General features: G+C 35.1%; 1 protein-coding gene across 5 annotated transcripts in view; it reads right to left on the bottom strand.

Moving 5' to 3' along the window:
* LOC107729684 (transcription factor E2-alpha) overlaps nt 1-6,327 on the bottom strand; it is a 28,627-nt gene extending 22,300 nt beyond the window's left edge. For 2 of the 5 annotated variants that reach the window (XM_016540346.1, XM_016540345.1), the window contains exon 1: nt 5,761-6,326. The gene's annotated coding sequence lies outside the window, so the exon portion shown is untranslated. Of the gene's footprint in view, nt 1-5,760 lie in introns of all 5 variants that reach the window. The other 3 variants (XM_016540347.1, XM_016540344.1, XM_016540348.1) reach the window with 3 other exon arrangements.
* Between the last annotated feature and the right edge of the window lie 3,429 nt (nt 6,328-9,756).

Consider the following 9,756-nt stretch of genomic DNA (forward strand, 5'->3'; position numbering starts at 1 on the left):
ATAATATCGTCTACCCAAGCCCCACCTCCACCACGCCCCGCCCCCGCCGAGACAACATTGCCGACATGCACCATAAACACACACCATGTTCAGTTTGGTCTTAATTGTTGCCACAAAGTTTGGTTTTACTTTTCTTCGTTTGTGCTTAAACTAACAGAAAACATTAGCTTTGCTGGTATGTTGGTGTTGCTAATTTCCACTCTGTTCTTATCAAGTTTTGTGTTTGAAATGAATTTCGTTTTGTGAGGAGAACTGTTGAGGGAAAATAACAGAACCCAATTTTAAGTTCATCATAGTGAAGTTGGACACTCTGGTGGTGATTGTAAGAATAAATGCATGTTGATGTCATATAGTAATGTCTTGAATAAAATATCAAGCTTGTAGTCGGAGGCTATTTGATATTTATCATACATGTCTAAAATCATGCAGGGATTAAAAACGAAATCTGAGCAAAAACATTACGTTTTTTTTTTCCCTTTCTGGTAGCCTAGTTCGGAGGTCTCTTTTGGCCCATTTTTTACGAAATAAAAATACCTGCTTTATTTATTTAGAAGCAGGGTCATTTAAATTTAATTTTTGTATTTTAATTTTTATTTTATAAATCAAAATACAACGGCCACAATATAATATTCAGTGTTGGGCTGCCGAAACCGTTTGTGCTTAAACTAACAGAAAACATTAGCTTTGCTGGTATGTTGGTGTTGCTAATTTCCACTCTGTTCTTATCAAGTTTTGTGTTTGAAATGAATTTCGTTTTGTGAGGAGAACTGTTGAGGGAAAATAACAGAACCCAATTTTAAGTTCATCATAGTGAAGTTCCGAAACTCCGAATGCGTGCATGTTGAGGGGCGAGCTGAGAAGTCTACTAATGTCTTCACACTTTATAGTTTTGTTGCAAACGAATTAAGAATTTATAGTGCTATATCTCAGCTTCATTAAACATAATTATACTGTATACACTGTTTAAAACAATCTGTAAAAATAGGGCCCTTTGTGCGCTGTATAAATAGGCTGTGAAGGAATTTGTGTATTTTAATTATAACTGTCATGTTTGTGGTTTTTCATCATTATACAGTCTGTTTAAATAAATATTCAGAAACACATGCAGTGCTACTATTGGATCCAATACACCCTTGTTTTCTTTCTCAGCTCTTTGCATTCATTTAAGACCTAACCGATTGTATTTATGGGATATTTTCTTTTGAAATCACAATAAATGCGCATACAGGAATCGAGAAGCTGAAACGAAATTAAATTTTATAACAAGTAATTTGATTCCTGACCTTACACATCTGATCTGATTTCCGAAATTGGAATAGCTTTTCGATTCCCAACCCTCCTACCAAATTATTTCATTCTTGCATGCAAAAAAGCCCCATAATCACCATACAGGTTATGTAAATTATTTTTTGCAACTTACTAGGTTTATCATTTGTCATTTTTTTTCTGATAATGTCGATAATCGTCTGGTATCTGACTGTTGACATCGACATCGTGATACTTACGAGACATCATCGATATACGATAATATCGTCATATCGCCCAGCCCTAATGCAACCTCAGCACAGCAATGAAACTAAATGCTATCACAAGTCAATAAGTTTCCATGAAACCATGATATCAGCACATGGAACATGCAAATCAATGTTCTTAACTTATTGTACATCTCTATCCTGTGCATGATTTATAGTTATCTGGCCAGTTGATTTGAATGAAAAGGAGATCATCAAACAAGGGGGGGTAAACGTACCTATTAAGCTCACGTACTCATTAAGCACACTTCTATTTTTGAGCTCAGATTATAAAAAGAAAAAATGATGTATTATCATACTTGATGTCTTAACCAATTGATGTGTTTGTTAATACATACCTCCTGTAATTTCAAATCAATCAGATCATTGCACACTGATAATTGACAGTTTATTGTGGGTCTGTGGTTTTACACTGCTGTATTTTTAAAAGATTTCATATTATTTTAAGGTGAGCTTAAAGGGTACACTACTAATATAAACTGATGGTTGTCACTTTAAGTTAATCTTTATAAAATGGTTAATAACTTATTTTCACAACTTTAAGATGACAAAATCTAGACATAATTCTAGTTTATGCCCAAAGATGAAAAAGGCATGTCATCCATTCAAAGAAGGAGCCAACAGAAACCTGTCGTATCTGTCCAGGGAAAAAGCAACTAAAGGCTGGAATAAAATACATGACTTTTAAAATTTGAACAGATTTTTAAAACACCGGTGTATGATGTGATCCTCAGTCGTTTAGTGTATGATGGCCAGTTTTCCTTTGTGACTTGTAAATAGTCACAAAGGAAAACTGGGTATAATACACCAGACCTTCAAGTTGTTCCGATCACAACAAACTCATCCAGAAACGTGTGCATTGTTGCTAGAAAACACGTGAAATGAAAATAAAACAATGTGTTTTAAAATCTGCTGAAAATATCAAACATATTTGAGTCTGTGATCATACACTACATGATTTTCTATTAGACATGTCAGCTCAAATCTGCAGACTGGCTCTGACCTTTGGCAACTAGCATCAACTTCTCCAGACTGTAAATCGGTGGAAAATTGGGGCAAAAATCATGTAGTGCATTCCAGCCTTAAGAGACGATAGATAAGTTGACATCCATTTAATAAGAGGCTTCATAATGAGGCTAGTTTCGGTGTTCATCCCCATGAATAAAATGTTTTATTGGTTTGTTTTATTTGATTTTTGAATATGTGTTACTTAGCTGAACATGGACTAGTCTAATGGCGCTTTTCCACTGCGTGGTACGACTCGTCTCGGTTTGCGTCACGTTTTGGTAACGGTACGGTTCACTTGGAACCTTAACTGAGGTGGTACTAAAAAAAGTACCAGGTACCAGGTACTGTACCCAGTGGAAAACCCCCCAAAAGTGAACCGTACCGAGCCGTACCGTGTCGTACCATGCAGTGGAAAAGCGCCATAGATGTTGCAACGTGCTTAAATGACATTTCATTATGAATATATAACTGATCAAATTGAATGCCGTGTTGCTTGATTTTAGTGTTCTGTTTTTTTGTAATTGACTTTGTACCTTCAAATAAAATATTTTTCAATTATTCTTTAAAAAAGGTTGTTTAAAATAAACATGACGTGAGCTTAATGGGAACAGGGGTGTGCTTAAAAAGTACAAAAATGTACCCATTAAGCACAGCCAGACTTTTTGCATTTAATGATGTACATCTTAATTGAAATGCTTTTGTCATTTAAAATAAAATGAAATATTTTTGTGTGAGAGATTAATTTTATTTTAACATAACTTTTTGTACTGAAACCAATATCTTGTGCACTAAAAATGTCTCAACATAGATTTTGGTGAGCTTAATAGGTACGTTTACCCTATCTCTTTTACTAAAATACAATGAAATTGTCAAATATTGGTAAAAAAAATTTAACTTTTTCTCAGAAACATCTTAAGGGGTCCTGTATGCTATTGCATGCCAACAGGTGGTGTGCTTTAGCAGTTTCTTAGTTTCTTAGTTTCCATTAGTTTCTCTTCAGCAGTCTGATTATAACACTATTACAAGCCAATAGCTAAAATAAAAGTGTTTTAACACCTTGCAAGTACATTTTATTCACACTGCTTTCTCGACTCCCAAACAAAAACAACTAGGCCTAAATGACAACATGTAGAAAGTGGCCCCTCAGTAAAAAGACAAGAAAGATAGTAGCCTAACAGAGGGCCCAAATTCCCCTCAAGTCTTTGCAAGCCAAAACAAAGCCAAAGTAAAAATATATTTTACTCAGTATATTAGCATATTTCCATGTAAAATGTGACAAACGTCTCAGATCTGAGAAACATGAAGCGATTTTAACTGGTATGAACAGCCCTGGCTGAAGAATGAGGTGAAGGCCTTATAGTAGCCTAACTAGGGTTGGGAATCGAGAACCGTTCCTTGAAAAAAAAAAAAAAAACACGGATCCGAATTATTTATGACCTTCAATTCATTTAGCAGATTTTGATCATGCAGATTGCTGTAATCTGACAGTATTTCCTATTATCAATTTAATCTAGAGCGACCAGTCCAATCCGATTCCTGAACAAGTGACTCTATGAGTCGATTCTTTTAAGGAATTAATTTAGCTCACTTACTGAACCCCAAGTTATTTATTTAGTTTTGATTTTAAGTTAACTCATAACTTATATAAGCATATTACTGACTGGTTGTTCGTATGACAACGCGCAAATAAGACAGGCCTACACATCATGTTATGTTATATAAATGATGAATGAAACAGGTTACCACCTTTTTGTTTGCTTACTATTTGCATTAAAACTAGGGCCAGTTTTATTATGCATTTATGATAGTTGTAAAAGTAAAAAAAACAACAACAAAAAACACCTAGGCCTATGCGAGAGATGTAGCTACATTTATTTATGATTTGTTATGTCGGTTCTGCTGAAACCTGGTGCGGTCGCATAATCTGCCAAGAAACTGCTTAGGGCTGTAAATGCAACAATCATTTTTTCCTGATATTATTATATCAACATCATTAAAATCGTCAAGAAGTCATTATGAGAAAAACTGAAGCAGAATCGCTAAATTCCTTACTATTTCCATCCCTAACGGTAAAGGTTCCTATCACACACACGATCAAGGGAAAGGAGTAAGGTGACACTAAAAACAAGGCAAAACACAAAATTAAAACGTATTTCGTAGTTAAAAAGGTAGGCTAAATTGTATCTTTAGTCCTGTATCACTGCAGCCATTGGTGGTTAGTTGTAAGAGAGCGCAACAGTGTTACCACTAACAACCAATTGAATGTAGGCTACCCGAACTAAATCCACGTTATGAATAAAAAAAGCGTAAAATACACGGCGAAAATGTCTATTTTAAACCCCATCTCAATTACGGAGTGTGCAAACACGTTTAAACTAGAGTTTAGTCACGTCCCTTTCTTTGTGTAAGTAGGGCTAAGCTTCACCCAGACATGAACAATGTCAATATTTATTCTCAGTTGTAAATTTATTGTATTCCGATAGCAAACCATTTCGAAAACCAATAGGCCACATCGATCGCGCGCACGTACTTTTGATAAGGACGGCATTATCATCAATATTAAGCAGCCGTCGGGCCGACAATTCTAAATTATTCATGTGTTGTGAGATAAATGTAGAAGCTTGGCTGGGGATTAAGCAAACGTTAATAAAAGTACCGCGACAAAATGTCAACTTTTCCTCAGACTCGCGATTTGATGAAGGCGAGTGGGGGTGGGGTGCGAGGAATTTCCTGCCAAAAATATTCACCGAAGTAACTGAATTAACCAAAAAAAGCAAACCTGGATACAACACGCTACAACACAGCGCTTAAGTTCAGCAGGAAATTATACATTTTAACAAGTCTACCAAATTAAAATAAATTTCATCTAATTTGTCAATTAAATTTGCACTGACAGCTCGCTCTCAACTAGTCACTTAAACTCATACGCGCCCCACAAAACTAATCCTTACTTTGATAAAAGGACAAAGGAGTCGTTTCTGTTAGGATAGAACTGGGTTAAAGACCACCAGCACAAAACTGGGCAGGACTTCCCACCAACACCACAGCCTCTAAGCAAGAAAAAAAACTATGCATCCCCCCACTTCCATAAGCACACATCCCAAAAACTTGCTAAACGGAACTTCAATATGCAATTGTGTGCCTCTCTGATGTAAATATGAGACTAAAATGATTCAACTTACTAACCCAGTAAAACTCGACAAAGGGTCAAAAGCATTACCTCTGATTATCAGTTGTTTTACATCCAGTAGTAAAAAAAAGAAAGGTTGAATCTCGTAGGGAAAAACCATAAAACTTGAAAGAATTTGAAGCACGGCGTATTAAAGGCTGATAGGCGCAACAATGTGTTATTCCTCCTTTGACATCCTCCTACAAAACACCAACGTCATAAATACAATGTTGCAGGTCTGTATCCAAACAATCCCGCGCCACGACTTCCTTTATATTGTTACAATTGAGGTGAATTCATTCGTCTAGCAGACATCTTGACCACCTCCATCCACATTGTGAGCAGCAACAATATATTCCTCCGCATGGAAAGAGGGGCCTCAAACGCTTGGGTGTCCAGTTTCATGTGCCCAGAGGAGTCAAGAGTTTTTTCGACAAGGTCTACGGGTTAAAAAACACGGATTGGTCAGGACGCGCAGAATGGTTGTTAGTCATTTATCAGACAAAATTTAATAGGAGTAGTTTAAGGGGAAAAGAATTGATAATAGGAACTATAACATCCGGCGGAGGTTGACGGTAGAAAAGTAAGCGGCATTTATACAAGAGCAGCAAGAGATGAAGAGATAAACCCGCATGCTAGTAGCCAATAGAAAGGCGACAGAAAGTGACAGGCAGTTGGAATGTCCAATAGTCACACGTATATTCACTCCAGACCCGCCCCTTTCGTGACGAACACTGTGTGTTCAGTGAGGCTGGCTGAAGGGGCTAGAGCACAGCCTGCGTGACATCATTTTATTAGTCTGGTTAACGTCGACGCCCGCGCGTTGTATCGCTAATTTGGCTAAAAACGTTCGTAAAAGTGAATTCAAAATCGGAGGCAGAAACGTTAACAATATATATAATTTGTTTACTTAACACATTTCTGTCCGAATTCTTTCATTTGGTTACTTGCAAACATTCAAACAGACTTTAATATCCTTCAGTGTGGATGAGAAAATACTACATTCACATTGGGGTCTTAGCGACTACTAGTTAGGCTAGTCTGTAACTAAATCTAACTGTATACTTGATTTGGTCACACCATTTATTCTTAAGGTAAGACTTTGCTAAGGTAAGTTGTGAACATTATATGATGTCTGCCTTTATTGTTCTAAGAAGCCTTCAAACAGAAGTAGTGTTTACAAGCTTTGCTTTTCAGGATCCAGTTAAATGGTTGATATTTAAATGTTTTGGGTTTTTTGCCTCACGTGACTGTTAACAGTAACGAATTACATTTTTGTCCAAATATAATACAAAATAATCATAGCATATATTAAATGTTACATTTAACATTCTTGAACAGTATTATTCAGTGGTTATAAATAAAAACATATATATAAAATTTACACTACCAACTAACTTGGCAAAGTTACGTAAACCCTTAATCATTACACTACAACCACCCCATGCAAAATATAATCATTTATTTTTAGAATTTATGTTTTTACAGAACTAAGCTGGTATGTGGAACCAAAACAAAATCGAAGTCGCATTGATCATCACACCAAATACTTTGCCCTACTGAGCATGTACTTCCAGTCATAAATCGTGTCACAACCACAGAATCGTTTCCGTCTCTCCCTGTGGCTGATTCATAGAGCTGGTCTAGTGAGGGGGGAGAGGAGCATGGGATCACAGAATACATGGATCATAACAGAGTGTGTAGTGGGGGGATGGGATGAGAGGCCATGCAGCACGGCCAGAAGAAGAGAGAAGGATGATGGCAGGAAACAACAGATGAAGAGGTACAAGTCAATTGTAGATTTCATACCACACCAATCCCACAGAAAGGAAAACCCAGAAAGAGAAGAAAATGCAAGAACTGAGGTCAACCAAAGCAAAGAGACGAGTCTAAATATTGGTGAAGATCATGGAAAATGTCATGAAGGGGCTTAAATTCCAATAGTGAATACGTAAAGCCAATTATTTAGTTAAATGTCAAAGAGATAGAACAGCTGAGAAGGGTGTGGTTTTAAAAAATCGAATTAATAATAACAATAATTAAAAATTAAATGGAAAGTTTTATGGGTTCTTCTGAAGAAACTACTCATTTTATTGAGCGGTAAAGAGGATAAATTGGCAAAATCAGAGCAGAAAAATTAACCATTTAAGATCTCCACAGCAGGGAGCAAGCAAATTAGTAAATAATATCATGGATCTCTATTGAATAACAAAAAGCACAGTAAATTGTAATAATTAGCCCCAAGGGTCCTATATGGTGGACAATGGAGCTGTAAGGCAAAGGAATACAGCTGGGTTACATACCTTTACTAGCGTAGAGAGAGCGCCACGCACAATAACTACAATGTTTGATCATGCATACATTTATTTATATATTATTATATAGGCTATATGTCATATAGTTTAGCCAGTTTTTCAAGCAAAGACAAATGAGCCTACTGCTATAAGTCAGATTGTGGTTCACAGCGAACAGTGGGATTTCAAGAGCGAAATTAGTGAGCTTGTAAGATCTCCAAGTAGTTTGTAGTAACAGCTGGGACTGACATGGAGAGCATGCAGTGGGTCATGCAGAAAGGAGGGTTAAAACAGACAAAAGAAAAAAAATGGAAAAGGAAAGAAGCATTGTTGTTCGGATTTTAAGACAAAAAGATATGTACATTTCTCGATTGAGATATTACTTTGATGGACACTGGATTCGTCAGTCATAATAGCAGTCATAATATATAGCAAAGTGGAAAACGGCGAGGACATTTCAGAGAGTGGCTGTGAAATGTGACAGATTTACACAAAAAATCCATGATGGTTTAGTATAATATCTAATTTCCATGCATGGTAGGATTCATTATCTAAGAGACTCTGTTGAATCCTCCTTCCAGCCATCCTCCGCCCTCTGTCTGTAATTAACGCCAGATGTAGAAGTAAAATTTGCATATGTTTCACACGTTTCTGCTAATCATTCATACATTTGTGTGAGCGTATAAAATATTTATCTATGTAGAAAGTCTGAATAAAGACTATTGTTTTGCTATTGTAACATTTCCATGGCATAATATTATACTACTCTATTTGAAGCATACAATGAAATTACCATGCAATTATCATTAAATTGGTATATGGAAATTATTCATGACAGCGTGTATTTATTCGGTTTAACAGAGCGTAAGTATTATTTTCGCGTGTTTTCCGTTTGTATTCATGAATGGTTCAAAAAGCACATGTTTGGGGGAGTTTAGATGGTTTTCCACAAAAAATAAAAAATAAAGTTAAGCACCTTTCACACGTTTGTCAAGGTGCATTTTTGGATATACACACTGAAATTAGCATAAAAACAGACATTAAAATTTTATAAAATAATTTTATAATTACTCATTTTGCCTATTTTTTTTATTATCAATTATTTCTTTGATATTATTCTTTTTTTCATTTGTCATGTTTCTTTTTTTCAAACTCCAAATGTGAAAATTGAGTTTCTGAGTTTTTTTTTCTCATTATTGTCAATAATAATTTTATTTGTATTATTTTGATGTAAGTTTTTCTTTATGCTAATAATTGTGAAGTTGGGGTTAATTAAAAAAAAAATCATGTCACAATGATGTTACAAAATCTTTATATTCCTAAACTAAGTAAATTTAAGCAAAATATATATATTTTTATTAATTTATTGTCATTTATTTATTTTAGTTATTTATTTGTGTAAAAAAATTAAATTGGCATAAAAATAGGGGTCTGGGTCATCCAATTTCACCCTAGAATCAACAGAAAGAGCAAATTCCAACAAAATTCGCATTACTGTTATGCAAAAAATAAATAAATAAATAAATAAATAATAGAATTGTAATAAAAATTGTTATATATATATATATTTTGTAAATTTCGTACCGGAAATATATAAAAACTTAAATTTTTATTTAGTAATATGCATTGCTAAGAACTTCTTTTGGACAACTTTAAAGGGATAGTTCACCCAAAAATGTCATTAATTACTCACCCTCATGTTGTTCCAAACCAGTAAGACCTTCGTTCATCTTCGGAACACAAATTAAGATAT

This window comes from Sinocyclocheilus rhinocerous, unplaced genomic scaffold (genome assembly GCF_001515625.1).
Source record: "Sinocyclocheilus rhinocerous isolate Xijiao unplaced genomic scaffold, SAMN03320098_v1.1 scaffold1149, whole genome shotgun sequence".
Taxonomy (NCBI): Eukaryota; Metazoa; Chordata; class Actinopteri; order Cypriniformes; family Cyprinidae; genus Sinocyclocheilus; species Sinocyclocheilus rhinocerous.